A 27,440-nucleotide genomic window follows, 5' to 3' on the forward strand; every position below is an offset into this window, starting at 1 on the left:
TGGAAAGGTACAGGGGACTGTCCCCAGGACTTGCCATGGCAAAGAAAACCTGATATCTAGAAGTCCAGTGGATCCCACAGCACTGGACAAGGCAAGTTTGAATGCCACCTGGGTTGACTAAAGGATTTTAAAGGGAAATAAAAGTGCTAAGTACTTGGATTATCTTGGAGAGAGTATTCTGTGTGTGGTGTCTGGCCAGGAATTATTAGATAATGCCCATGGCAGTTTTGGCTTTCTCAGCTCCCAGCTACCTTGAGAAAGACCAACTAAGCCTGTGGGGCTGGGACTGTTGAGTGGCAGGTCTGAAAGGGAATAGGACCCATCTGTAATGCTAATGAGTTACCACGTTGTCATGAGGCCTTATAATTACGCCTCACATTCTGAATGTACCTTAGACCTGAGTTAAAACCTCTGTCCCTTCCTGGCTAAAGGGTTTGGGATAATACTTATCCTCTCTGAGCCTCATTTTTTTGTTTTTATCTGTAAAATGCAGGTGATGCTCATAGCATAGACACTCACAGATGCATGGGTTTGATGGGAGAAGTCAATGAGACATTTATGCAAATCTCTCAACACAAAGCTCAGCATGCAGTATGCGGTCAGTAGGGTTAGTTATTGCTCTTAATACTGTCATCTTCATCCACAGCCAGATTTCCTTGTTGTGGGTGCCAGAACACTCTCCACAGTTTTTCCAGAGCAGGCAGAGCCACTCTTGGGACAGAGAATGGACAGAGTTTGGGTCAACCATCTCACACTTGCCTCACCTGTCTGAAAAGTGGGGCTGGCTTCTGAGAGCTATAGCATCCTGTAGCTCTCCGGGGAGATAGCCCTGCTGGCTATGGGCTCCCACGCCACTCTGCAGGACAGTCCTGGGAACAACTCCAATTTCACAATCAGTTTCATGTTTCAATGACTGCTCAAGTTTTAGATCTGGAAAAATACAGTAGTCTGTCCCTTCATTCTATGACTAAGTCCTCTCTGTATCATCCTCTTCATGCAGCAAGTAAGCCTACCTGGTTACTTGTAGTGACAGGGAGCTCACTACTTAATCTCATAGTAGATAATAATTATCATTATTAATGGTAGCAAATATGTATTTAAAACTTACTATGACCATGCACTGTGTTAGACTTGACATTTAATCCTTAAAATGGCCTTCTGTATATGACCCCCATTCTGCAGAATGAGCAGTTAAGACTTGTCAGGTTAAGTCACCTGCCTGAAACCACACAGCCCATACCCTTAATGTTTGTGCTGCAGAGCCTAGATATTTGGAGGTCTACTTTTGTAGATTTCTTTGCCTAATTGTCCACTACCTCCTCCCTCCCTTAACTATTCATTAGCACTTCATTCTGGATAACTTAACTTACTTAGGCTACAATGGTGTGAAGCTGGTTTTCATAAGAGCTAATGTTTACTGATCATTGACTATGTGCCAGACATTGTGTAAGTGTCTTTCATTTAGTCCTTAATCCTCACAACAATCCTAGAGGCAGGTGCTATCTGTCCCTTATTTTGTAAATGAGGACACTGAGGCACATGAGGTTAAGTAATTTGCCCCATCACTCACCTGGTAAATGATAGAGCTGATATTTGAACCCAAGGACTCACCCTGGAGCACAGGCTCCTAACCAGTGGCCCTTCCTGCCTTCTCCAGGACTGGGGAAGGACAAAACTTCTTGTGTAAGGCTGTCAGGCAGGTTTCAAAATCCCTCCACATTTTCCTTCTGAAAGTCAGCCATTATTCTGGTTTAGCCCTGCTTTTTCTCCAGAAAATTTATATACCTTTGAGACGCTTAGTTCTGATATTTAAAAACCATTGGTTTTCCATTTTTAAAAGATACTACATGGTCATTGTGTAAAAATTCAAATAATGTAGATAATCAAAAAAAGGAAGAAGAAACAAGCACCTGAAATCTCACCATCCAGAAAGAGCCACTCTGTTCCACCAATTTGGTGAAGTTTATTCTAGGCAACTTGCTGGTAACATCCGCAACATTCATTGCATGCCACTTACATACACATGCAGGTTTACAGAAGCCTTTTTTTACTGAACAGTGTGGAGAAAGTTCCACATTATGGCATGTAGATTCACACCATTCTTTTAGGTAGGCTAATAGGACTCTGTTGTCTGGTTAACCATGACCTATTTAAATAGTATTTTTTTGTGAATATTTAATATTTAGGTTGTTTCAAAATAGTTGGTTTTATTAATGCTGTAAATAGCATTTTTAAAGTATGTGAACTTTGGAGTTATTTCCTTCAAATAAATTCCTAGAACAAGAATTAGCAGGTCAAAGTACCCATAGATTTTACATCTTATTGATATTACCACTTTTCCTTCCAGTAAGTTCTACTAATATACAACTCCACCATTACTGCATGAAAAGGCCTATTTACCAGAGCCTCTTTTTCATTGTGTTTGGTCAATTTCTGATGATTTTTTTCATCACTGCCAAATAGGGAAAGAATTGTATCTCACTATTCTCATTATGAAATTTATTTAAGATTGGGCATTTTTCCATATGTCTATTGGTTTATACTACATTTGGAATGAAAAGTTGAAAGTGACGATTTGAATAATTAGGTCAAAGTAGAAACAACTATGTCCTAGACACAACCTAGGAAGCTTAGCAAATATAAAAATTTCCACTGTTATTATTTTTTTAAAGATTTTATTTATTTATTTGACAGAGAGAGACACAGCGAGAGAGGGAACAGAAGCAGGGGGAATGGGAGAGGGAAAAGCAGGCTTCCTGCTGAGCAGGGAGCCCGATGCGGGACTCGATCCCTGGACCCTGGGATCATGACCTGAGCCGAAGGCAGATGCTTAACGACTGAGCCACCCAGGCACCCCCAAAATTTCCACTTTTAAAAACGTGCATAGTTATATTCCAATTCTTCTGCCCACAATATCCATCCTGACCTTTGCACAGATAATGTCCTAGAGAGTATGCCTGGCTAAAGGGAATGACCCTCTGTAGGCCTCAGGTCTTACAGGCTCCCAGCTGGCCATTAATTGGTAGGGAGTTCCCTAGCCCTTGGTGGTTAGGGCTTAATTAATATCTTGTCTGGAGTCCAGAATCACTCTCCGGAGATAGTTGTAGTGGTTTGGTGCATGCCCAGTGGCTAGGAGTTATTGATCTTTGCAACACTTTATTCTCTCTTCCCTTGATTATTGACTTATTGAACACATACTGACTGGTTATGTTCCAGCCATGCCTTTGGTCCACAATGGATAGTCCTCATGAAACAAGTGTCCATTTAGGAAGTACAGAAACATTTAGTACTATCTCTATAGGTCAGAAACTTTAGACTTTCTCTAGAATAGACTCCTAGTCTTCTTCTCTGCCATGTAATTAGGCTCTACAGTAAAGGGTTAAGTGCCTAGGCTTTAGCTGATGATTGACTTCGGCTAGAATCTTCCATTTTCTGACTGTTAACCTGGAACAAGTGACTTGGCCTTTGTAAAACCACAGAGTTGTCGTAAGGATTAAATGACATTATCTATATAAAATGGCCAGCACAGTCAATGTTAGCTCATCAGATAGATCCTCACATGTGAGTGGGCCTTGGCTCACTTACTTTTCCTTGGGAGAGTAAGCTGTAGGTAAATATACAGGAGGAAATGTGCAATGATAGCATTCCCAGGCATCCTGTCCATCTCCCTGCCACCTCCATGCTTTCTGTACCACTTTAGCATTGTCTCCCTGTGCAGTGACTATCTGCTGACCTTCAGCTTCCCCAACTTGACTGTAGCCTCCTTGAGTGCAGAAGGTGGTCATAGTCCACTTTGAACCCCTGGTCCTTACCTCCAGCTTGACACAGAACAGGTGTTTCCTTCTTGTCAAAGCAATGAACATAATCCCATATTACCTAATTTGCCTTAGCTTCTGTGGCATGGAATAGTTGTTGTCATGGAATAAAATATTGTGCAACTAATTAACTAACTTACAAATTGCTTTCCCTTTTAATGATAATGTTATCAATGATATATCATGAGTAGGTCTCTTGCTCTATTTATGACTCAGATTGAATTTGGTTAAACTTTACTGAGAACACGTTATGACCTGGGGACTATGATAAACATTGTAGAGATTACAAAAACAGTACCTGATAATGCCACCTCGTATGGGATGAGTCCCTTGGAAATGGTACAAAATGGTGTACGGAGTTGGGAATGACTTGGAGGAAGGTATTTGATTCCTTTTATATATTCAAATCCTGCTTCAGGTATCAAGGGACTTTACATTTTAAATAGGGTTAGACTTTATCCTCTAGGCTGGGAGTCAGGAGGTTTTTTTGTTGTCATTTTTTTTTTCCTCTCTAAAGGGCCAGATATAAATGTTTTCAGCTTTCTTGTCCATACAATCTCTGTTGTAACTGTTCAACTGCCATTAGGGCAGGAAAGCAGTCCCAGACAATATGCCCACAATGGCTATGACTGTATTCCAGTAAAACTTCATTTGTCAAATAGGCGATGGAACAGTTTTGGCCAGAGGGGCCGGGCATAGTTTGCTAACCTTTGTTTAGGCAACGGGGAGTCATTGGTGGTTTTTGAGCAAGAGGTGCTTGATTCGATTTTTGTTTTTCAGAAAAGGCTCTAGTTGCTGACACGTTGCCATCTCCCTTCACTTTCTGTACTTAGAGTCAGTAATAATAACCCTTACTATTTATACCACACTTTACGACTTACAAAGCATTTTCAAATCCCATGTAATCCCTACTAGGAAGGTTGGGAAGCATTACCCCTGTTTTATGGAAGAAGAATCAGTTCCAGAAGGATTAGATGGTTTGCCCTAAGTCATGGAGGTTGAACTGGAACCCGAACTCCCCTGATGCCAGCTTGGGGCTCTAGTGGAGACCCCCAACCCCCATCCACCCACTCCATTTGGCCAGCCGGATGTCTATTTTATGTGTTGGTTATTTTCCCCCAGCTGAAGGGTACATTCATAAAAGGAAGGAACATGTCTTATAGTCCTTTTATATTCTGCAAAGTATGAGGCACAGTGCCGAGTTTTTTTGGGAAACACTTCAGAAATAATTATTGATCACTCACCACTGGATCTTGTGGTTCTTCACATCCAAGTTTAGATTACCTTCCACTTAAAATTCAGTTAACTGCTTGGTCAGATCTGTTGGCAAGCATTACTGCATACCCATCTGAGATTAAAGAGTTAATGTTTGTGGTCCAAGCCTTTGTTTTGTCTTTCCAATTGAAAATTACCCCAGCAGCCTTCTCAATAAGGAACAGAGAGCTGGTAAATTTTTGGGGTCTGTCTGAGTCTACACTTTCCCCAAATGGTCAAGAAGCCAAGGGAATTGGCTTTCTTTTTGCCTTCCGGAACTGCTAAGCAAAAGTGTACTTGGGAGCAGAATTAGACACCAAAAGGCAAGGTTAAGATCAAAACTCATATATTTGGAGTCTAGAAAGGTATTGGATACGTAGTGATCATGAAATCTTTTTCTCATTTCTCAACATGCCATGTTTGACCTTTTCTCACAATTTCTGTGACTTATACCTGCATCTCCATCATCTATCATCCGTACCACCAAAGAGAGGTCTCCATTTTTGCCCCCTTTACCATCCATCCACCACACAGCAGCCAGAGTGATTTTTATAAAATTTAATCAGATCACATCAGAGCCCTCTTTGAAACTCCCCAAAGCCATCTTACTGAATTTAGAGTAAGGTCCAAACTCTTTACAAAATCTGCAAGAACCTATATCACCTGGCCTTGATTACCTTCCTGACTCCATCTCACGTCACACCGCCTTCACCCTTGTTTTCTATGACCTGGATCCCTCGGTCCTGGACATGTAGGATTCATTTTCATCATCTGGCCTTTACACTGGCTATTTATTTTGTCTGGACTACCCTTCTTCCAGATCTTTTCAAGGTTGGTCTCTCAATGATAATGCCTCAGCTCCAACAATGTCCTCTCCCTAATCTCTTCTCCATCCTCCATGTCCTCTGTGGCCAGTGCCCTATTTTATTAGCTTCTTTATTTATTTGCTGATTGTCTGTCTTTGTCCACATTTATTGAGAACCTCAATAAGCATTTGCTGAATGAAAGAACAAATGAATTCTTATCATTAGAGTCTTCAAAGAATCATACGACGACCTTACAAATACAACAGAGAACTTTAAAACTTTAGACCTTGGGGACCATTTAATTCAATGGTTTTCAGATCTTCTTTAGCTGTGAAATTATATTTCTAAATCCAAGCTTAAGCCCAATCCCAATATCTGATATGGAATAAAGCTAAGCTGTCCTAGAGAATGGGATGCAGTGCTCCTCCAGTCACTCTGAGTCACACACTGGAATCCTAGGGTTTCAAGCAAGCCCAGGTTGAAAATAACTGAAGCAAACCCCTCATTCCACAGATGGGAAAACCGGGGCTCTGAGCAGTTCTCCTCTACCCATAAACTCTTCAAGAAGAAAGGGGTCACTGGTTTACATCCTAGTCCCCAGCATGGCTCCTGGCACAGAGCAGGAGCTCAGGGAACATATGTTGAACTGTTTAGGTGACACACTGAGTTGAAGCAGAAATGGAACTGGGTGCTAAATTCTGGAGGCTCTGATCTTCCAATGCAGCAGTGAGGATGGTAGAGGGACAATGGCTTCCATCTAGTTCAGGTTCAGGCACCTCATTTGGAACCAGGTTTAGTAGACAAAACCAGCATCATGCTCCCAAAGACCTCTCACATGGATGGAGAAGCCACCAATGCTATTATTTTGTACCACTCCAACCCTCTGATTCCATTTGTCAAAGAAAGCAGGGAAGATAGTATTGCCATCTCCCTCTACCTCCTCCTCATTCTTAGTCTTTCTTCCTCCTCTTCCTTTTTTAGAAAATTATAAAATGTTTCAGGCATGCAAAACAGCATAGAGGAGAGTATAGTGAACATAACAAACACTGTGAACCCACAGCTTAGCTTCAGAAAGAAAATGTTACAAATCCAGCAGAAACCTTCCTCATTTGTTCCTTCTCCTCTCTCCTTTTATTCCCTTCTGCCTTCCCTCCTTCTCCTCTTCTGTTTACTCTTGCCCTCTCTCCTCGTCTCCTCCCCCAACTCTCTTTGCCCTGCCACCTCTCTTGTTCTCTTCTACATCACACTTTTCCCTCCTCATCCTTGTCCCCTTCTCCCTTTCTTTTCTTCCTCATCAGCCCCTTCTCTTGCCTTCTCTCCTGCCTCTTTAGTAAGCACATGTGGGTCAGTGACTCATTCCTATGGCTGTTCACTATCAAGGGTGGGAACTCAGTATCTCTTGGAATTACCTCTCCTACAAACCTTAGGGTACCTGCCCTTGCAGGGATAGTTCTTTGGTCCACATGTCCCCCTGGCTTGAAGCCCTGGGTTCTTCTGCTGCTACTTCTCAAAGGTCATGTCCAGCTTGGGTGAAATTTTACTACCATCAGATGCAAGTACTGGCCAGTTTGTCCAGCTTTTTCTCATAGAGGAAAGAGCAATAGCCTGATACATCACCATATTTTACTCAGCATTTCCAGAAGGTTTTTCTGATATCTCTCACTGCATTTCTATTTCTCTATATCACTGGGGACATTTTCTACTACTTTTTAGGTTATACCCTTTTGACTTTAAAGAATTTGATTTGTTCTTCCTGGGACCAGACACTGGGAAAACTGCCTGCTCAGACATATGGGGGAATCTGGACCCTTTTGGACTTATCATTAGAGGAATAACTCTATATGTCAGCTGGGAGTGGGAGTTCAGGGTTGAGTGATTATGCCTCACCTCCTTTCTCCATCAGCTCAAGACCAGAAAAGCCAACAAATAGACCAGTGATTTGCATTCCTATAAACAGATTCATTCATAGGGTAGAGTTGGCTCAGGTCACTTCTAGGTTCTTTTTCAATGTTGAGACTTTGATGCTTCCTGTTTCAGTATGGGGGAGGGATCCAGTGACAGTGGAAGGCAGGAAACTCCTTCTCCTTTAGTAGCACCTTTTTTGGTTCTCTGGCACCTGGAAACTCTGTTTCCCTCTTATATAGTCTGAGATTACGTTTGGTAATTTCATCCTGTAGATTATCTACAGCTGTTTTGAATAACTTGGAAGAGTCTTCCCATTCCAAAAAGATTTATGTTCCTGTGTAAAGCCATCGGACATATTTGGTTGATTAAAGTGCTTGTACTTACACTAAAATAAGAATGGCTCCAGGACCCTTCCACACTCTTTAGTAGCAATGTAATGTTTTCACAGCGTTTTCAGATTTACCAGCCAATTTTAGCCTCACAATAAGTTCTGCCAAGACCAGGCATTATTGCTTCCATTTTGCAGATGAGGAAACTGTAGAAGGAAAGATTTGACCAAGATGAGTGAGTGTGGTCTGGCATACCCAAGGACCTCAAACCTTTATTAGCTTCCCTGGGGCCTGGAGGAAATTGAGTGACTACCAGAGCTGCCTTGAGTGAGGGCCAGCAGAAGCAGCCGATAGCCTGGGCTTGCCAGGGACCCCCACCTCTGACATACACACACACCACACACACACACACACACCACACACCCACCAGGAACAGTTGTCAAGCCCTGGACTCTGCAGTACTCCATCCACTGTGGTACTGCAAAGCATTGGCAGGCAACTGCAATGAAGGCTTTTGCACTTCTGGATCCCTGCCTACACTGCAGAATTTTAACAAGGAGAAGGGAAGGGGGGGAAGTTTATGGTCTGATCTAATCACAGATGAACTGAGAGCTCAGTGGCAGCCAGCAGTTGCAGAAGCAGAGGACTTCAGAGCTATTAAAGAGCCCACCCTTCATTTCTGAGATGAGCAACTGGTGTGCCCAGCCAGTATCATGTGTGGCACGTAGTAGGTGTTCAATAATCAATGCTTACCACGGTTCTTTCTTTTCATGACTACCATTATGCATTGGGCCCCAGGTCACACAGAGATAGCACAAAATTCCAGGGCCTGAAAGTCCCTGCTGGAGGCTGTGGCAAATCTCAAGTAGTATTAAGGGTGGAATTAATAAAAATGACGTTTAAGGGGAAAATGCTATCAAATGTCTCCTCTCGTTTTGTTGTTGTTCTTTGTGAGACTGTTTTTTTCCCCAAGGGACCAAGAAGCTCTCTCTCTCTCTCTCTCTCTCTGGCTTTTTGTTGTCCATTTCTTCCTGACTCCCTGGTCCTCTGTTATAGGGACCTCAGACTATTGCTGAAGCCAGTGTCCCCTTTTGGCTCTCCCATATGCTCTCTGCCAGTGCTAGTTGTGAAGCCCCGTCTGCCTCCCATCCAAATCACAGGCCAGGGAGGACACCTTTCATTGCCTCTCACTTGATGGGCCCACAGTGTTTGCCTTCCTGTGACACAACGATATTGGGCAAATTACAAAAGCATAAAAGTTCATGTTTCATATCTTCTCTCTTCTTCCTTCTTTCTTCTTTCTCTCTCTTCCTTTCTTTTTTTTTTTTTAAAGATTTTATTTATGTATTTGACAGAGAGAGACACAGCGAGAGAGGGAACACAAGCAGGGGGAGTGGGAGAGGGAGAAGCAGGCTCCCCGCAGAGCAGGGAGCCCAATGCGGGACTTGATCCCAGGACCCTGGGATCATGACCTGAGCCGAAGGCAGTCGCTTAACCAACTGAGCCACCCAGGTGCCCCTCTCTCTCTTCCTTTCTTTCCACTTTCCTTCCCTCCTTTCCTTCTTGCAAGGGCAAGAACATATGCACAGAGAGCCAAGCATTACCTTCTGGTAGCAGTCCAGCCTACACCCATTCCAGCCCCTGTCCCCTGCCCCCTTGTCACTCTCCAGGGTAGAAAAGGGAGAAAGGCACTGAACTGGGTACATGCACCCCTTTCCTGAGGGCTCGGAGTCTCTCTTTGCCATCTGCACTCAACCAAGTCCCTCCCCACACTGCCTAACCTGGAGAGAAGCAGCCTCCTCTTGTGCTGAGAGCAGGATCATGCTTCTGGAGTCCCCAGTGTGCCTTGTATTCCTCAGACTCCAGCCACTGGGGGTCTTGCCCTCCCTCCATATCTTCAACTCTAACCACAGCCCTGAGGAATAGGGGTGACATTCCATCTTCTGGAATGAAATACTTATACTTATTTGGTGAGATCTTTTTCCCACAAAGAGTTATTCCCATGTTTACACCTACCTTGCTGAATGACCTAGAACAAGTCACCTAATCTCTGTGAACTCCAGTTCCTCCTTTCAGAATGAGAAGAATAACTGGCTTATGTAATTAAGTATCTGGCACATAATAGGTATAGTAAGGATCAGCCAGCAGACTCTTGGCTTCCTATCTTCCTTTTTTCTGTTTTCTAGCCTATGCATTGTTCCCTGATTGTCCCACCTTGCCCTTGTCTTGCCTGGACATGGACCTTTATACAAATGATATGTTCTCAGGCCAGAGCCTGGCCACCCTCCATGAGCCCAGCTGGGCCAATACCTGGGGCTGTCTCTCTGTATCCCAGTGCTGTGTTTGAGTCTGGCTTGCTGGACAGGGGCACAGGATTGGGAGGAGTACCCAGAGCATGCTGGCAGACTATGAAGGAGCCAGAAACCACTACTACTGAGGGCAATGATGAGCAAATCCTCAAAGCCGACATCAGTATTCCCTAGGATGAGATCCAGAATCTTTTGGCCCCAGAGTTGATGTGGAATAGCTTGAAGTGGTCTGATAATTTAGTTAGTATAGCATAGTAGACGAGGACATACATTTTGAATTTGGACTGTCTAGGTTTCAAACTGGCTCTGCTATTTTCTGAATCTATAATGTAGGGTAAATTACTTAACCTCTCTGTGCTTTAGTTTCCCCATCTATAATATTTGGCTAATAATATTACTTCATAGGATGACTGTAAGGTTTCAATGAAGTCACACTTATAGAGCATTCAGAAAAGTGCCTGTCTGGCCAGAGGCACTTAATAAATGTTGGCTCCTTTTATCATTACTAGTATCATTACTATTGGCATCATCATCATCATTATTATCAAAGTGTGAGAACCAGCAAAGCTGCTGCACTTAGTGGGTGAGAGAATTGATTGATAAAATAGAAGTGGATATATGAGATAGTTTACATAAAAAATAGATACAATAAAACTGAAAGCAATAGTAATTGGCAGGAGATAGGAGGCAAAAAATCAAATTAAGAAAGAGGGAAAAAAATCAAGCATAAACTTTGCTGTGAGCTTCCTAGTAACCCATGGCAGAAAGGGAAACCCAATGAGACATGTCATTATCATTACTTAGTGTTAGGAAGTATATAATATCATCACTAGATACTTCAGCTCCAAGAAGAACTTATCATAAGAATATTCATTATGAATTTTTTTTTTTTGCAAATCTAAAATTCAGGCCTCAACTCCAAGAGAAAAAATGAATTATGATGAGATTTGAAAAAAGTATCATAGTAAAAATGGTTGAAGGAATGTGAGTTCTTTTTTTTTTTTGAAATCAGAGGGAGAGGCGAACCATGAGGAATGTGAGCTCTTTAACCCCCCAAAAAAGAAATGGTTGGGGGAAACATGATGTTTCCTTTGAAGACTTCCTTACCACATCAAGTGGGGAGTAGCACTGTTCTGCAATGTTTCTGAAAACAGAACCAGAACTCCGTGGTAGAATACCTCAAGAATGCAAATTGAGTTTCAGCTAAAGACATAAATTCACCCAAACCCAAGTAATCCAACAGTGCAGGGAAGTGACCCCTGCAGTCCCTGTCCATGCAAATGTTGTCTATATGGCCACCCTTCAGGCCCATGTGGGAAAGCTCACAGCAGTGTCAGGGAGCATAGAGATGACCCTGAATCCCAGGCCACTTCCATATTCTCCAAGTTTATATAAGATGGGAACAGATTCTCAAAAAGAGAGACTGAGTTTGTCTCCCTTAAATGTGGATTAATGACTCTAACAAAAACCATTCCCTACAAAGCTGCTCAGTTAGAAATCAAGGGGTAGCCTGGCTACCAAGTCACTTTTTAAAATTACTATTTAACATAAAGACTATTAGAAAATCAATTGGCCAAGCAATTGTCAGTAGATTTGGGGCAACATTCTCCTTTTTGGAAGTGACTATATTACCTGCCCCAACCTCCTCTGTGTATCCCAGCTGCAATCAGTACAAGCAAGTGTGTATCCCCCAGGCTCCCACAGTCCCAACCCAGCTCTCTTCCATCAGGGTACTCATCACCTGGGCTGCTGTCCTCTCATCCTCAGCAGGGCTCCTTTGGGCAGTGCCATATCTTGTTCAGCATCGTACAAGCAGTTCCATTGGAGAGCTTGCCTGATAACAGACATCTGTAGCTTATGGTTAGGAGCATGGGTTCTAGAGCCTGACTGCCTAGGTTTAAATTATGGCTCTATCATTTACTAGCTCTGAACTTTGTGAGACTCAGTTTCCTTATTTGTAAAATAGGATTGATCTGAGTACCCCCTACACACATAGTCACACACACACACAATTGTACTATAAGTTAAACGAGAAAATAAAAGTTAAGCTTTTAGCATAGTGGTTGCTTAGTGTATCAGAGATTGGCAAACTATTTCTACAAGAGTCAGATAGTAAATATTTACAGCTTTCGATGCCATGTGGTCTCTTTTACAACTATTCACCTCTGCCATTGTAGCATGAAAGCACCTCTAAATAATAATACATAAGTAAATATGCATGGTGGCATTCCAGTAAACCTTATTTACACAAACAGGTTGTGAGCAAGATGTTTGCCAATCCCTATAATTATATGAAGTAGCAAGTCAGATGACCAGATGGAAAATTTAAGCAACCACAGAGGCTAATGGGAAGAAACAAAAGGTGGTAGAATGGTGGTTTCAGTAGTAGTATCCAGTGGTTAAGACCTCGGGCTATAGAGTCAGATAGATCTGGGTTTAAATCTGGTTTAGATGAATGGTACTCTCTGAGCCTTGGTTTCCTAATATATAAAATGCAAAATGGCAAGTAAATGGGACCTATCTCAAATGGCTGATGTGTGTGGATTAAAAGAGATAATGAGACATAGTGCCAGGCGCTTAGTATGAGCTCAATAAATGTCATCAATGAGAATGATGATGACAAAGTGACTGTTGAACTGAACTAAATCAAATTGAATGATGGCCTCTCCTTTCTTCAAGGATGCTCAGAGAGTATGGCTCATTAGGTAGAGCAAGGGCTTTCAATACTGAGAGTGCCTGGCATCCTGCCTTGAGCCTTCTATTTCACTGTCTGTAAATGGGGCCAGTACTCCTAGCTTTCTCCCTGCAGAGGCAGCTGTAATGGGATCATGGAAGGAAATTTTGCCTACTGCCTATCTAGAAATATGATGTCAAATCTGCACCAAAATCAATGATTGCAGTCTCTGTGTGTATTAGAAATGAGCCTCCTCAGGTGGATCTGAGGATTGTAGGGCCAAAAGATCAGTAATGGAGAATATGAATTTTTGTCCTGGGCTGTGCAGAGCCACTTGGAGACGTAGGATTGTAGCAGGTCTAGGAAGGCCCTTGGCTTAGATTTCTTTGTTTGATATTAATGTCCTGGAAATGGACCTCTCCGCATATCACATTTTATTTGGGGAAGATACTGCTATCAAAGGTGAGGCTCACAATGTTCCTTTCCGCTCCTTGTTGACACATGAAGACTGCCTAACAAATGGGTGTCCCTAATGTTCATACTGTGCTTTTTTTTAAACTCTAGAAGTTTTTATTCCTCACTTTTTTTGGTATCAGATTTCCCAGGAAAAAATATTTGGACTCTTACAGCACTAATTAATGCTATCAGGCATCTCTTTCCTAATCATATACTAATTGGTATTGATTTTCCATTTATATCATCTCTCTCCACTAAGTTCATGGGGCTCTCACAAAATGTCCTATCCTTTTTGTTTTGTTTTGTTTTTTGCAGCCCTAGAAATCATAAACTCTCTTTTCCTTTCCTTTCCTTTCCCTTCCCTCCCTCCCTCCCTTTCTCCTTCTCTCCCTTCTTTCTTCCATTTACTTCTACCAAGCAACCACTATGTTCCCTATGTGCCAAAAATCACATTGGGCATCAGGAGTACCTTTAAGTTCTCAAGTCTAAAGGATGAAATGGGCAAGTTATAGATAGTATGGTAAGAGGCAAGCTCCAAACAAGGTCAAGGTACTGTGGAAAGCCAACTTCAGGGTGCCTAACCTGTTGCTGTAGTCAGGAGATTCTTCCCAGTGGATGGGACACCTGAGCCATGATTTTGAGGATGAGTAGGAATTCAAGTATGTGAAGAAGAGGAAGCAACAGACTTGAGGATGTGCCTAATTTAGACAGGGAGATGAAAGTTGTTCCTTTCATCCTAACTTGGTTATTGTAGTGGGGAAAGGGCAAGTGGCAAATGTCAGGAGAAGACTGGCTGACAGGAGGTATGAAGGATTCTATAGGCCAAACAGATCTTCTGGAGCTTAGGTAAAGTTCACATCTATGAAGTAAACTTAAATGTCAGGTATCTCTGTTTTGGCTGTAGTTATCTCAAGAATGTTGTCTTCTTGATCCACTGTTACTAATTAGAAGCTTTGATTAGCTGTTACACATGCCTTTGACACATAGAATGAAAAAATAAGTTAATCATGAATACATAATTATAAACTATGCTAAGTGTTGTGAGAAAAAAATGGGGTCCTATGAGAGAATAATAGGGAGACCAGATTTCCATCAGGGGTAAGGGAAGTACTTTCTGAAGAAATGACATTTAAGTTCAGGAGAGATGGTGGGCATTACATAGGGATTATCGAGGGGTAGGCATAGAAAGAGAGTGCTCCAGGCAAAAGAATACTATTCATGCCAGCCTTGAGTCAAGAGGTGCTTGGCCTCTGTAACAGCTAAATAAGGCCACTCTAGCTGAAGCCCAGGGAGCAGAACAATTGTGGCCCTAAAGGGACAAACAGGAGCAATAAGGTTGGTCCTGAAGGCCATGTTAAGTCTTTTGGTTGATTCTGAAAGCAACACAATTATTTTAAGAATTTAAAGTGGTGTGTATGTGGGGAGAAAGGGAGGGAGAGAGAGGGAGACACACAGAGACAGAGAGACAGGAACATATTTGTGTTTTAAAATTACTTTTATGGTCATCCTGAGAAAAATGTGTTGGACGGGGACAAAAATAGAACCAGGATGACAGCAATGTGACTATTACAGTCATCCAGGTGAGAAATGGAAGCGGTTGGACTGGGTACTAATAATGAAATGAGCCTCTCATTTCAAAATATTGGATAAATTCCAAAAATTACTTTGGTTAAACTTGGTAATAGATTGGTTATTGGTGGTGGCAAGGGGGAAAATGATGTGGAGTGAGGATATTCATTTTATTGGAGTTGACTTGAGTTGGAAAACAATATTCTGAGTCTTTTAGACTGATGACTTCAACTAGGGTTTTCCAGGGCCACTTGAAGGGATTTTCTGGATCCGCTCAGCCATGGGCTATGATGTGACCACAGTTTGCTTATATCTTTTGATAAGGAACACACCTTGTTCTTCTATGTGGTGGTCATCTTGTAGGAGCATGTGGCTCTGGGGGAAGTGAAGTCTTCTCCTACTTTCAGGTTTGCAACATGAATGGTGTGCACCTTCCCATATAAAGCACCACCTTTCAGAAGAGAAAGACCACCCAGTCAAGTGAGCTGTTTGGTTCTCCAGCTCTCTGTGCAAGATTACTACAGGAACCATGATTTAGATGAGACTGCATCTTGACTCACAGGGATTATGCTACACTGTAGAAATACTAAAAAGACCAAGAAAATGCAGGAGAGTAATAACAGATTAGTCCAGGCATGTGTTAGTTCCCCACAAAAGGAGCTGATGAACTGCTAAGAAGTCTCATAGGAGTGAAGAGGCATGATAATAACCAATAGCACTGAGCACTTACTATGGATCAGGCTCTGTTTTAAAGGTTGTAAACGTGATTCCATTTAATCCTCACAGCTATGCAGTGAGCCTCATTTTAGGAAGCTGAGGCACAGAGAAGTTGAGTGACTTTTCTAAGCTTCCATAGCAACAAATAGTACCACAGGGGTTTGAATCAGAAATCTGTCTCAGAGCTCATGCTACCTTCTATGTGTTTAAATCAGGTAGAGTAGAAGGCCCATTGTGGGGAAGGCCTTGATCTGGGCTGAGAGAAGTAGAAAATACTTAACTGCTTTATAGGCTGCATGCTCCTGAGGGCCTTTGGGGGCCACTTGGGAACTAAGGTTTCCAATGTGGTGCTGGGTGTTTTATAGAGTGGAGAGCCCTCTAAAAAGGGCTATTCCTGCTCATGTGTATGTTCATTCCTCAAATCCTTCCCAAGCACCCTTGATCTGTAGGAATTGGGATGGGTACTGAGGATACAGCAGTGAGCTGAGATGCTCCCCCAGATTTCACAAGGTAGTGAGGAGTCATAAAAGAAAAGGGCCTTTTTAATGGCTGAGTAATATTCCAATGAAATCTTGCATTTGCAACAATGTGGATGGAGCTTGAATGTACTATGTTAAGTGAAATAAGTCAATCAGAGAAAGACAAATACCACATAATCTCACTCGTATGTAGAATTTAAGACAGAAAACAGATGAACATAAGGGAAGGGGGGAAAGAAAAAAACGGAGAGGGGGAAACAAGCTGTAAGAGACTCTTAACAACAGAGAACAAACAGACGGTAGATGGAGGGAAGTGGGTGGGAGATGGGTTAGATGGGTGATGGGTATTAAAGAGGGCACTTGTGATGAGCACTGGGTGTTGTATGTAAGTGATGAATCACTGAATTCTACTCCAGAAACCAATATTGCACTGTATGTTAACTAAGTAAAATTTAAATTAAAAAAAAGAAAGAAAGAAAAGGGTTAATTTAAATGCAATGTGATAACCACCCACTACGAGGAAGTCACATGCTGTAGGAATCCACAGGAGTGGCATGCATCCCTGACATTTTTGTGGTAATTTGAGTGTGAGAGGCCATGGTAAAGGAATTTCTTCAAAGGAAGGTGTGAGCATGGAAGATAAGTAGGACTTAACTAGGTGAAGGGTTTGGGGGTGGGCAAAGGGGGAGGGAAACACTTGGGAAACACTAGATTCAAAGGTCTCTGAGTATGGAACTAGGAGGGAGCAGATTCTTGGAGGAACCCGAGGGTAGAAGGTACTCAGGACAGGCAGGAGACCAGAGATAAGTCTAGAAAAAGGTTTATGGGGGCTTTATCACCTAAGTCAGGGAGTTTGCACTTCACTCTGAGGGCAGTGAAAAGCATCCCATGGTGGGGTGCCTGGGTGATGCAGTCAGTTAAGCATCTGACTCTTGGTTTCAGCTAAGGTTGTGATCTCAGGACTATTGGATAAAGCCCCTCATCAGGCTCTGCGCTCAGAGCAGAGTCTGCTTGAGATTCTCTCTCCCCTCCTTCTGCCCTTCCCGCTCATGCTCTCTCTCAAATAAATAAATAAATCTGAAGAAGAAAAGAAATGAAAAAAGTTTCTGATGGGTTTGAGGGAAGGGGAAGGTAACACATTTCCTGGGGCAGTCTGGGTCCTTTGTACATTTCTTGGGTTAAAGTGATGTGTTGATGGAGTCTTTGGCAAGAAGCCTGGTGATCTGGGCCCCAGGAAGTGGTTTTGTTTGGCTCTGAGGAGGGTTTTCCCTCTGAGGCTTAATGGAAGTTGTCCCTCTTCCCTTTTTCATTGGGCTTGCCAAGTAGCTGAGATGTGTTTCATTTTTTAAAGAGCCGCTTGTTCTCTCTGCATCAGCTACCTGTGTATGGGATTTCTACCAACGCATTCAAACACACTTTCGAGGCCTCATTTCTGGGTAGCTTCTCCTTAACAGGTATTGTGGGGAGGGACGCCGATGGGCAGGAGGAGAACCTGTAGGGGTGGGGAGGGGAAGGGCTGGCTGGGATCATGGCTGTTAGGATGCCGGCAACTTCAGGAGCCCCCACAACTCATCCTTTCTCAGTCACATGGAGGCCTCCCAGTTGACTCCTCCCCCTAGCAAGGGCTCTTCAGTCAATTAGGAAGGCTCCTCAACATTTAAATGGGCAGTGGCCGTCTGACACAGACACCGTGGGTGGTCACAGCTCACTGAGCTTTAACTGCATTAACCACACCGCAATTCCCTTCAGTAACACTCTACGGAGGTAATTTTGGGTTACTCACCATCCAAATCTCTCCTAACAAAGACCCATCTCCATGTGGGAGTGTCTGCACAGAGGTCTAGGGGCATCTTGGCCATTGTTCCCCAAACAAAGCAGTTCAGTTACAGGGAAGGAACTGGCTTCTGGAACCAGGGGGACCTAAGTTTGAATCTCTGCTCTTCCACTTTCCAACTGTGTGACCCTGAGCAAGCCATCAAAACTCTCTGACTGAACCTCAGTTACTCATTTACAAAACGGAGATACTAGTCATAACCCTCTCCCTGGGCTGTGGGCGAAACTAGATGAGGTACTGGAGAGTGTTCGGTGAAATGAGATACCATTATTTTTTTTCTACAGTGGGGTTTGTAAGCGTTGTGAACCCACATGCATTCAGAGTAATTTAGGTGAGTGAAGGAGGCTGGGGGGAAAATTGGCAGAGAGAAAAATGCCATCAAGGGGACGGTTGCTGCTCAGCTGCAGCCCTCGTTGTCAAATGATATCCTAGTCCAGTATGATTAGAGCTAACGAGTTTTTGAAAGAAGTCAGAATTTGACGTTAAAAAATCCCAACTTTTAATTGTTGGTAACTGATTAAAACTTCTTAAATAATTTGGGGGCCAAACCAAAAACCTCTGAAAGCTGCCCCTTTGCAACCTCTGCGTTCTCCTTTCTGCAGGAATAATTTAAAACTGGGTTCTAAATCTAAATAGCTTCAGGCTTCCCCAGGACAAAGGATGTTGGGAGCAGTCACAAAGTAATGAACTCCTTCCAGGGTAACACAGTTCACTCATCAGACCTTGTGTATGGGCTTGTGTGATGTCCAGAATTAAACTGAAACAAAGAGATATGGGCAGGGCTGGGACAGATGCACCATGTCATATGCTGTGGTAGAGAGTGCCCAGGAGGTGGCCAGCAAATTGGCCAGCAAACTACACCTAGGAGTTCCACATCATTCCTGTGTGTTGTGCTCACCACTGATGCAATATGGCTTCTCTGCCCTTTTCAGACTTGAACCCAGGGAGAATACTTTGGGGTACCAATAGCAGCCAGGGAATTTTTACTGACAAGAGGATGTCTAACTGTTCATATGAGGAATCAAATTGATTTCCTAAAATCAATTCTCTTGAACCTGACTATATCTAAAATGTCTGTTGCCTTGGGAAAAACTCTATTCCATTTCACCCATAAACATTTTCTCTTATGCTATGTTTAATATTTTAGCAGGTGTTGGGCCATTAGAAGTAGATGGAGTACTAATTGCAAATGAATATGAAGACATTTTTCTCACACTGAGACTAAGTGATCCCAGATTTGACCTTTTTTTCACTAATTTTTAATTCATTCAATAAATATGGAGTGTCTACTACACATCAGACATTGTGCAAAGAGCCTTGGATGGTGAGAAAGTTCTGAGACCAAATACAGGCTTTGATGCTTGCTAAGAGAGCCTCAGTTTCCTCATATGTAAAATAGGAATGATAATAGTGCTAACTTCTATGATATTCCAAGGATTACGCAAGGCAGTGTATGCTTATGGCCAGAATTCAATAAATATTAGCCACCAAATGATCATTTGTCTTAATTATCACCACAACCTTTAGGGTACTATTGTTATCTCCATTTCTGATAGAGGAGAGAGCCGAATTTTAAAGCAATGATTTAAACTATCCAAGGTCACACACCTAGGAAGTGTCAGAGCTGGGATTAGCTAGTCACCAAAGGTCATTGTTTTTCTACCAAATCACCCTGCCAGGGGCAAACCATTCCTGGCCTCCCTGCTTCACTGTCAAAATGAATTAGGAGCAATCCTAAATTTAAGCTCTGTAAAGACTACAGGGGATTTAGGGGCTGAGGAAGAAAGACTGCTAGCCAGCAACCTTCTGCTGAAATGTGCAAAAAGGCAATGATCATGGTACTGAGAATACAAATGCTGTTTAGAGGGAAATACTATCATTCAATAAATATTTATTGAATCCTTCTCTGAGCCGGGCACTGTCCTTGTCACTGGGAACGCAGCAGTGAACAGAGCAGAGTCATTGCCCTCATGGAGCTTATGATCTATCATGATCCCTAGATGGAAAGATGTACAAATGTAAATGTGAGATTTTAGAAATGCCAATCAAAATGAAGCAAAACGTGGCTAGCAATGCATCTGGGATCCACATCGGATGGTCATTGAGGTGTTTTGTTCACTAATGAAATGGGTTTTTTGCTTACTGACAGGCAACTTGGCTTTGCATTTGGTTTGCATTATTCTTTGGGCTACTGAAGATAAATCAAGGTGTCTAGGTCATATTAATAAGCCCTATATTAGGAGAAGAGCCTGCTTTCATCTGGAAGCAGGAACAATGCTTTTCCAGGAGAGAGTTCTTGGGAAGATTCTTTTGGCTATTTCTTTTTTTTTTTTTTGAAAAGATACATGCACCCCTATGTTTATTGTAGCACGACTTACAATAGCCAAGGTATGGAAACAGGCCATCTCTGGATGAATGGATAAGGGCTGCCCTTTAGCCGAACCACCACCTCCCTGCTTACCTAGCCAGGAGTCCCTGCCTGGACCCCCAGATCCCCGCACTCTACCCGCAACCCCCACAAGGGTCCCAGGCCACACCCTGGTGTCCCCACTCCCTTTGCCAGAGAAGCACCAAGGAGCAAGTAGGGATCCTGGTCCTCCAACTCTTCTTCCTCCTCCTCCACCTCTTTCTCCTCCTTCTGGGGAGGCACAGGCTGCAGCCCCTAGACCAGGAATCCAGCATGTGGGAGAAATTCCCATTGGAAGAAGAAGCACAAGACCATTTCTACCTCTCTTGTAGAAGTGCCTGATCATTGGGCTTGTGCAGAGAAGGAGCTAGGGTCTGTGGCTTGTTTGCTTGGAACATTTTAGAAAGTGAAAGTAGTTAATGATAATGGTAACTACCACTTAGCAAAGACTATTTGCTAGACATTATGGTAAATGCTTTACATGCATTATCTAATTTAATCCTCACAAACGACCACGTGCAAATGGAAGTGCAATTATCCCTATTTTACATATGAGGAAATTAAGGTTTAGAGAGGCCAGATCCTTTCTCAAGATCACACAGCTGGAAATGGCAGAGGGGCAAATGAAGCAGGTCTGACTTTGTCTAGAGCAGTGGTTCTCATCCAGGGGCAATTTTGACTCCTGGAGACATTTTAGAAAGTCTGGAGACATCTTTGGTGTCACAACTGGGAGGAGGTTGCTACTGGCATCTAGCAGATAGAAGCCAGGGATATTCTAAACATCCTACAATATACAAGACAGCTTTCTACAATGAAGAATCATCCAGACCAAAATGTCAATAGACCCGCAGTTGAGAAGCCCTACCGCAGAGCCCCAGGGCTTACAACTGCTCTATACCCATAACTAAACATCTCTTGCACAGGCATGTTTTCCTGAAACATTTGTATTTTATAAAATATTCTCAATCTCTGTTGAAGTGCTGTGTTTACATCCTCACTTGCTCTGTCTTCATCTAAGCACCTATGGAACAATTTAGATCAAGCCATTCCCAGGAAAAGCTTTTAATGAACAACAGAACAAGGAAAACCCCAATGGGTTTTGCAGTCCCATTTCAGTTAAAGTTCAAGTTCACTAATGCCGGAAAGGAACTCATTAGAGTCTTTATAGGCTTTAGGACAAATGTTAATAGCTTCACCTTTAATTTAAGCCAGGCTTTATTTTTATAGCTGGTCCATTGGTAGCAACTAGATTTATTAAGGCATTTTTAATAGCTGTGGAAAATCAGTAAAGTACACAAGCACATTCTTGTGCTATTTGCAAATATAATTCTGACTCCTCAGGTACATTTAGGTATACTCATATATGCTCTAAGAATATGCTTCCTTCTATTCTATGTTTAAAATTTACTTTCAAATCAGGACATTTGGTCTTCTGAATGTGGTCCCCAAGTTATGAGATAGGCTAAGGTTGGAATGATTAGAGAAAGGAATGCAAATAAATTCCCACCTGCTAGGGGAATGAAATTCCTCAAAATATATGGGTCTTTTTTTTTTTTTTTAAGATTTTATTTATTTATTTGACAGAGAGAGGCACAGCAAGAGAGGGAACACAAGCAGGGAGAGTGGGAGAGGGAGAAGCAGGCTTCCCGCCGAGCAGGGAGCCCGATGTGGGGCTCGATCCCAGGACCCTGAGATCATGACCTGAGCCGAAGGCAGACGCTTAACGACTGAGCCACCCAGGCACCCCAAAATATATGGGTCTTGGATGGTGCTTTTGTTTACTCATAAAGACAAGTAACTTATTGCAAAGTGAAATCATGATTGGGCTTAAACTACACATTAGACCAGATGGACCTAGCAGACATATACAGAAACACTCCATCCAATAGCAGCAGATATGCATTCTTCTCAAGAATACATGAAACACTCTTCAGGATAGATCATATGTTAGGTCAAAGCAAGTCTTAATAAATTTATGAAGATTAAAATCACATCAAGCATTTTTTTTTTCCCAACCACAATGGTACAAAACTAGAAATCAAGCTCAAGGAGAAAACTGGAAAATTCACAAATATGTGGAGATTAAATAACATATACACTTCTAAACAACAAACAGGTCAAAAGAGAAATCAGAAGCTTTCTTGAGACAAATGAAAATAGAAACACAACATAACAAAACTTATGGGATGCAGCAAAAGCAGTTTAAAGAGGGAAGTTTATAGCAATAAAATAAATGTTAAGAAAAAAAAAGATCTCAAATAAATAACTTGACTGTATACCTCAAGGAACTAGAAAAAGAAAAAAACAAATTAAGCCCAAAGTTAGCAGAAGGAAGGAAATAACAAAGATCAGAGCAAAAATAAGTGAAATAGATTCTGAAAATACAATAGAAAATATCAATGAAACTAAAAGCTGTTTTTTTTAAAAGATTGACAAAATAGACAACTATTAGCTAAACTTACCAAGAGAAAAAGAGAGGATTCAAATAAATGAAATTATAAATGAAAAGAAGAGACATTATAACTAAAGCCACAGAAATTCAAAGGATCATAAAAAACTACTATAAATAATTATATACCAATAAATTGGACACCCTAGAAGAAATGGATAAATTCCTAGAAATGTACAACCTACCAAGACTGAATCACACACACAAAAAAAAAGGAAACTCTGAACAGACCAATTACTAGTAAGCATCCCAAACTTCCCAACAAAGAAAAATTTGGGACCAGATGGCTTCATGGGTAAATTCCACTAAACATTTAAAGAAAAATTAATACCAATTCTTCTCAAAGTCTTCCACAAAAAATAGAGGAGGGAACACTACCAAACTCATTTTATAAAACCAGCATTGTTCTGATACCAAATCCTGACAAGGACACCACAAGAAAAAAATAACTATAGGCAATATCCTTGATGAACATAGATGCAAAAATCCTGAACAAAATATTAACAAACCAAATTCAACAATACAAGGACAACATCATACACCATGGTCAAGTGGGATTTATTCCAGGGATGCAAGAATGGTTTGACATCCACAAATGAACCAGTGTGGTAAACTACATTAACAAAATGAAGGATAAAAATCATATGATCATCTCAATAAATGCAGAAAAAGCACTTGACAAAATTCAACATACGTTCATGATTAAAAAGTCTCAACAAACTGGGTATAGACGGAACATACTTCGACATAATAAAGACCATTGACAAGTCCAAAGTTAACATCATATTCAAAGGTGAAACACTGAAAGCTTTTCCTCTAAGTTTAGGAACAAGATAAGGATGCCCACTCTCACCACTTCTATTCAACATAGTCCTGGATGTCGTAGCTAGAGCACTTAGGCAAGAAAAAGAATTAAAAGGCATGCAAATCAAAAAGAAAGAAGTAAAATTGTATGTGCAGATGATACGATATTCTACATAGAAAATCCTAAAAACTCCACCCAAAAAAAGCCCTATTAGAACTAATTAACAAATTCAGTAAAGTTGCAGGATAGAAGATCACTATTTAAAAATCAGTTGCAAACCATGAGAGACTATGGACTCTGAGAAACAAACTGAGGGTTTTAGATGGGAGGGGGGTGGGGGATGGGTTAGCCCGGTGATGGGTATTAAGGAGGGCATGTATTGAATGGAGCACTGGGTGTTATACGCAAACAATGAAGCATGGAACACTACATCAAAAACTAATGATGTAATGAGTGGTGACTAACATAACATAATAAAATAAAATTTAAAAAAAATCAGTTGCATTTCTATACACCAACAGCAAACTATCAGAAAGAGAAATTTGAAATTAAGAAAGTAATCCCATTTACTGTAATATCAAAAGGAATAAAATACTTCAGAATAAATTTAGCCGAGGAGGTAAAAGACCTGCACGCTGAAAACTGTAAACATTGATGAAAGAAATTGAAGACAACACAAGTAAATAGAAATGTATTCTACATTCATGGATTAGAAGAATTAACATAGTTAAAATGTTCATACTAGCCAAAGTGATCTACAGATTCAATGCAATCTCTATCAAAATTACAATGGCATTTTTTTTTTTTTTTTGCAGAAATAGGAAAAATCCTAAATTTTTTATGGAACCACAAAATATCCCAAATAGCCAAAGCAATTATGTGAAAGAAAAGCAAAGTAGGGGGCATCTTTCTCCTTGATTTCAAAGTATATTACAAAGCCATAATCAAAATAGTATGGTATTGGCATAAAAAAAGACATATATGTCAATGGGACAGAATGGAAATACCAGAAATAAACCCATGCATATATAGTCAATTAATTTATGACAGAGAAGTTAAGAATATACAATGGGGAAAGGATAGTTTCTTCAATAAATGGTGCTGGGAAAACTGGACAGCTACATACAAAAGAATGAAACTGAACCCCTATCTTACACTATATATAAAAATCAATTCAAATGGATTAGATTTGAATGTAAGAGCTGAAACCATAAACCTGGAAGAAAATATAGGGAGATAAGCTTCTTGGCATTGATCTTTGCAATGATTTTTTTGGATCTGACACCAAAAGCAAAAATAACAAGTGGGACCACATCAAACTAAAAAGCTTCTGCACACAAAGGAAACCATCAACAAAATGAAGAGACAACCTATGGAATGGGGGAAAATATTTGCAAACCACATATCTGATAAAGGGTTAATATCCAAAATATATAAGGAAACCATATAACTCAATAGCAAAACAAAACAAACGACAATAATAAAAGCAATAAGCCAGTTAAAAAATGGGCAGAACACCTGAACAGGCATTTTTCTAAAGACCTACAGATAACCAACAGGTACATGAAAAGGCGCTCATTATCCCTAATAACCAGGGAAGTGCAAATCAAAACCAGTGAAATATCACCTCACATCTGTTAGCATGGCCATCATAAAAAAGACAAGAGATAACAAGCATTAGGGAGGATGTGGAGAAAGGGGAATTCTTGTGCACTATTGGTGAGAATATAAACTGAGATAACCAATATGGAAAACAGTATGGAGATTCCTTAGGAAATTACAAATATTACTACCATAACAATCCAGCAATCTCACTTCTGGGTGTATATCCAAAGGAAATAAAATCATTATCTCAAAGAGATACCTGCCCTCCTATGTTCATAGAAGCAGGTATGTTCCCAATGTATGGAAACAACTAAGTATCTATTGATAGATGAATGGATAAAGAAAATAGGGTATATCTATGCAATAGAATATTATTCAGCCTTAAAAAAAAGAAGGAAATCTTGTTTATTGTGGCAACATAGATGCATCTAGAGGGCATTGTGCTAAGGGAAGTAAGTCATACAGAGAAAGATAAATACCACATGCTATCACTTATATATGGAATTTTTTTAAAAATCAATTCTTAGAAACAAACAGTAGAAAGATGGTTGCGAAGAGCTAGGGGGTGAGATAAATAGGAAAAGGTTGGTAAAAAGGGTACAAACTTTGAGCTCTATGATGAATAAGGTCTGAAGACCTAATATGTAATATGGTGACTATAACTGATAACACTGTATTGTATAATTGTAATTTGCTCAGAGGGTAGAACTTAAGTGTTCCCACCACACACACACACACACACAGGGCTGGTATGTGAGGTGGTGGATGTGTTCATTAACTTGATGGGAGGAGTCCTTCCAAAATCTATACATTATATCAAGTCGTCACATTGTATACTTTAAATATCTTACAATTTTATTTACCAATTATACCTCAATCAAGCTAGAAAGAAAAACATTGAGTCGGACCAATGTTACAAAACTAAGGATATGGTGAATTATGTTTGTAGTTTTTCCTCGTTTTACAGGTTTACAGGTGTCAGCACATTTTGACATTATTGCATTTCACCTTGAAAATAACCCTAAGGTATTACCTCCATGTTACAGATGAGGAAAAAGGTTCAGACAAACTGGGAAACTTGTTCAAGGTCACAGAATTTGGCAGAAAAAGCCACTGTCTGGCACTATGTCCATCATAATCACCAGTCTTAGAGTGAGTATGAGCAAGGCCGAGCCAGTCTACCTGCCTTTAGTGGTTGCTGCTGATGGTGAAGAGCCTGTGGATAATTTCCCCACCTATGTCTACATTTCCAAATCCTTCCTTCTTTATCTGTGAGGGCTCAGACTTAATGTGAGTCCTCAATAAAAATAAGCACTTTCATTCTACCCTAAAGTCAGTATCACTTTGAAGACACACTCCAAGATCATCACTTATAAAGATTATTATCAAGATTTGGAGCGTCTGGAAGGATCTGAGCGGATAAACAATAGCAGAGTCTCACAAGACACACTTTATGATAAATATCACTGAGTCCTTTCCTAGGGCCTGATCCTCTGATTTTTTCTTTCCTATCACACAATCAGTCATCCATTGCACAGCTTGACTTACAAAATGACACTCTACTTCTGTACCAGCATTGTTTCTTTATGATTCTACAGGTCAGCAGGGGGCCTTTCTCTCAGCACTTAGAACAGGTTTGCCATGGAATAGTTGTGATGACAGAGTTCACTCTTAATGGCCCCAGAGCCAGGCTTGTTTCCATGTCTGTGACCTGGTTTAGCTGAGCCATATGTTCTTATGACACATCCCTGGCCCAGATGGCTTTCTCAGCTTTGGACGATTAGAATCAGAAATCCAGATCCCAGGTCTGTCCATTTACAAGAAAGAAGAAAATCACGATACAGGTACCTAATTGTTAGAAGTGGCTGTCTGAGAGAAGCAGGATATCTTTCTGAGAGAGTTGCCACATGGAATATGTGAGGAAAATTTCTTTTGAATCCTGAAATTACATAGGCCAGGTCACTACAAAGTCATTGAAAATTGCATCTCAAGACAGTTCAATGGCAAAGGACCTGCCCCTCACTGCT

The 27,440-nt window shown here is 41.2% G+C and overlaps 1 protein-coding gene and 1 long non-coding RNA gene across 2 annotated transcripts in view; one reads left to right on the forward strand and one right to left on the reverse strand.

Annotated features, from left to right (window-relative positions):
• Positions 1-27,440, forward strand: part of DOCK2 (dedicator of cytokinesis 2) — a 418,491-nt gene that overhangs the window by 229,246 nt on the left and 161,805 nt on the right. The gene's annotated exons all lie outside the window — the stretch shown is intronic.
• The window catches only part of LOC118016586, a 94,557-nt gene continuing 67,988 nt past the window's right edge, over positions 872-27,440 (reverse strand). The window contains exons 2-3 of the long non-coding RNA XR_004680868.1: positions 8,165-8,315; positions 872-913 (exon numbers count right to left, since the gene is read on the reverse strand). This is a non-coding gene — a long non-coding RNA (uncharacterized LOC118016586). The remainder of the gene's footprint in view (positions 914-8,164; positions 8,316-27,440) is intronic.

The sequence above is a fragment of the Mirounga leonina genome, unplaced genomic scaffold, assembly GCF_011800145.1.
Source record: "Mirounga leonina isolate KUSES-001 unplaced genomic scaffold, KU_Mleo_1.0 Mir_104, whole genome shotgun sequence".
Classification (NCBI taxonomy): domain Eukaryota; kingdom Metazoa; phylum Chordata; class Mammalia; order Carnivora; family Phocidae; genus Mirounga; species Mirounga leonina.